The following is a 4,439-nucleotide window of genomic DNA, read 5'->3' as shown; positions in this document are numbered from 1 at the left end:
ACACAACACAATCATGCAAGAACACACAACACAATCATGCAAGAACACACAACACAATCATGTAAGAACACACAACACAATCATGCAAGAACACACAACACAATCATGCAGGAACACGCAACACAATCATGCAAAAACACACAACACAATCATGCAAGAACACACAACACAACCATGCAAGAACACACAACACAATCATGCAAGAACACACAACACAATCATGCAAGAACACACAACACAATCATGCAAGAACACACAACACAATCATGCAAGAACACACAACACAATCATGCAAGAACACACAACACAATCATGCAAGAACACACAACACAATCATGCAAGAACACACAACACAACCATGCAAGAACACACAACACAATCATGCAAGAACACACAACACAATCATGCAAGAACACGCAACACAATCATGCAGGAACACACAACACAATCATGCAAGAACACACAACACAATCATGCAAGAACACACAACACAATCATGCAAGAACACACAACACAATCATGCAAGAACACACAACACAATCATGCAAGAACACACAACACAATCATGCAAGAACACACAACACAACCATGCAAGAACACACAACACAATCATGCAAGAACACGCAACACAATCATGCAAGAACACGCAACACAATCATGCAAGAACACGCAACACAATCATGCAAGAACACACAACACAACCATGTAAGAACACACAACACAATCATGCAAGAACACACAACACAATCATGCAAGAACACACAACACAATCATGCAAGAACACACAACACAACCATGCAAGAACACACAACACAACCATGCAAGAACACACAACACAACCATGCAAGAACACACAACACAATCATGCAAGAACACACAACACAATCATGCAAGAACACACAACACAATCATGCAAGAACACACAACACAATCATGCAAGAACACACAACACAATCATGCAAGAACACACAACACAACCATGCAAGAACACACAACACAATCATGCAAGAACACACAACACAATCATGCAAGAACACACAACACAATCATGCAAGAACACACAACACAACCATGCAAGAACACACAACACAATCATGCAAGAACACGCAACACAATCATGCAAGAACACGCAACACAATCATGCAAGAACACGCAACACAATCATGCAAGAACACACAACACAACCATGCAAGAACACACAACACAATCATGCAAGAACACACAACACAATCATGCAAGAACACACAACACAATCATGCAAGAACACACAACACAACCATGCAAGAACACACAACACAATCATGCAAGAACACACAACACAATCATGCAAGAACACACAACACAACCATGCAAGAACACACAACACAATCATGCAAGAACACACAACCATGCAAGAACACACAACACAATCATGCAAGAACACACAACACAACCATGCAAGAACACACAACACAATCATGCAAGAACACACAACACAACCATGCAAGAACACACAACACAATCATGCAAGAACACGCAACACAATCATGCAAGAACACACAACACAATCATGCAAGAACACGCAACACAATCATGCAAGAACACACAACACAATCATGCAAGAACACACAACACAATCATGCAAGAACACGCAACACAATCATGCAAGAACACACAACACAATCATGCAAGAACACACAACACAATCATGCAAGAACACACAACACAATCATGCAAGAACACACAACACAATCATGCAAGAACACACAACACAACCATGCAAGAACACACAACACAATCATGCAGGAACACACAACACAATCATGCAAGAACACACAACACAATCATGCAGGAACACACAACACAACCATGCAAGAACACACAACACAATCATGCAAGAACACACAACACAACCATGCAAGAACACACAACACAATCATGCAAGAACACACAACACAACCATGCAAGAACACACAACACAACCATGCAAGAACACACAATACAACCATGCAAGAACACACAACACAATCATGCAAGAACACACAACACAATCATGCAAGAACACGCAACACAACCATGCAAGAACACGCAACACAACCATGCAAGAACACACAACACAACCATGCAAGAACACACAACACAACCATGCAAGAACACACAACACAATCATGCAAGAACACACAACACAATCATGCAAGAACACACAACACAATCATCCAAGAACACACAACACAATCATGCAAGAACACACAACACAATCATGCAAGAACACACAACACAATCATGCAAGAACACACAACACAATCATGTAAGAACACACAACACAATCATGCAAGAACACACAACACAATCATGCAGGAACACGCAACACAATCATGCAAGAACACACAACACAATCATGCAAGAACACACAACACAACCATGCAAGAACACACAACACAATCATGCAAGAACACACAACACAATCATGCAAGAACACACAACACAATCATGCAAGAACACACAACACAATCATGCAAGAACACACAACACAATCATGCAAGAACACACAACACAATCATGCAAGAACACACAACACAATCATGCAAGAACACACAACACAATCATGCAAGAACACACAACACAATCATGTAAGAACACACAACACAATCATGCAAGAACACACAACACAATCATGCAGGAACACGCAACACAATCATGCAAAAACACACAACACAATCATGCAAGAACACACAACACAACCATGCAAGAACACACAACACAATCATGCAAGAACACACAACACAATCATGCAAGAACACACAACACAATCATGCAAGAACACACAACACAATCATGCAAGAACACACAACACAATCATGCAAGAACACACAACACAATCATGCAAGAACACACAACACAATCATGCAAGAACACACAACACAATCATTCCAAGACTACCCTGGAAGCCAGACCTGGGCAAGTTGTGGCCCCGGGCCTTAACTTGCCCAAATACATTTTTTTAAATCTTTAAGATGAAAAGTGTAGCTGCTATTATGATGTTTTCTAATGACTGTAAGTCTTCAACTACAAACCCTGTTTCCATATGAGTTGGGAAATTGTGTTAGATGTAAATATAAACAGAATACAATGATTTGCAAATCCTTTTCAAGCCATATTCAGTTGAATATGCTACAAAGACAAGAATTTTTATATTTTTTTGATATTCAAACTCAAACTTTTTTTTTTGTAAATAATTAACTTAGAATTTCATGGCTGCAACACGTGCCAAAGTAGTTGGGAAAGGGCATGTTCACCACTGTGTTACATCACATTTTCTTTTAACAACACTCAATAAATGTTTGGGAACTGAGGAAACTAATTGTTGAAGCTTTGAAAGTGGAATTCTTTCCCATTCTTGTTTTATGTAGAGCTTCAGTCCTTCAACAGTCCGGGGTCTCCGCTGTCCTATTTTACGCTTCATAATGCACCACACATTTTCCATGGGAGACAGGTCTGGACTGCAGGCGGGCCAGGAAAGTACCCACACTCTTTTTTATGAAGCCACGCTGTTGTAACATGTGGCTTGGCATTGTCTTGCTGAAATAAGCAGGGGCGTCCATGAAAAAGACGGCGCTTAGATGGCAGCATATGTTGTTCCAAAAGCTGTATGTACCTTTCAGCATTAATGGTGCCTTCACAGATGTGTAAGTTACCCATGCCTTGGGCACTAATGCACCCCCATACCATCACACATGCTGGCTTTTACACTTTGCATAGATAACAGTCTGGATGGTTCACTTCCCCTTTGGTCCGGATGACACGATGTTGAATATTTCCAAAAACAATTTGATATGTGGACTCATCAGACCACAGAACACTTTTCCACTTTGCATCAGTCCATCTTAGATGATCTCGGGCCCAGAGAAGCCGGCGGCGTTTCTGGATGTTGTTGATAAATGGCTTTGGCTTTGCATAGTAGAGCTTTAACTTGCACTTACAGATGTAGCGACCAACTGTATTTAGTGACAGTGGTTTTCTGAAGTGTTCCTGAGCCCATGTGGTGATATCCTTTAGGGATTGATGTGGGTTTTTGATACAGTGCCGTCTGAGGGATGGAAGGTCACGGTCATTCAATGTTGGTTTCCGGCCATGCCGCTTAAGTGGAGTGATTTCTCCAGATTCTCTGAACCTTTTGATGATATTATGGAGCGTAGATGTTGAAATCCCTCAATTTCTTGCAATGTCACTTTGAGAAAGGTTGTTCTTAAACTGTTTGACTATTTGCTCACACAGTTGTGGACAAAGGGGTGTACCTCGCCCCATCCTTTCTTGTGAAAGACTGAGCCTTTTTTGGGAAGCTGTTTTTATAGCCAATCATGGCACCCACCTGTTCCCAATTAGCCTGCACACCTGTGGGATGTTCCAAATAAGTGTTTGATGAGCATTCCTCAACTTTATCAGTATTTATTGCCACCTTT

The sequence above is a fragment of the Nerophis ophidion genome, linkage group LG21, assembly GCF_033978795.1.
Source record: "Nerophis ophidion isolate RoL-2023_Sa linkage group LG21, RoL_Noph_v1.0, whole genome shotgun sequence".
Classification (NCBI taxonomy): domain Eukaryota; kingdom Metazoa; phylum Chordata; class Actinopteri; order Syngnathiformes; family Syngnathidae; genus Nerophis; species Nerophis ophidion.
The sequence above is the reverse complement of the archived record's forward strand: the minus strand, read 5'-3'. Positions refer to the sequence as shown.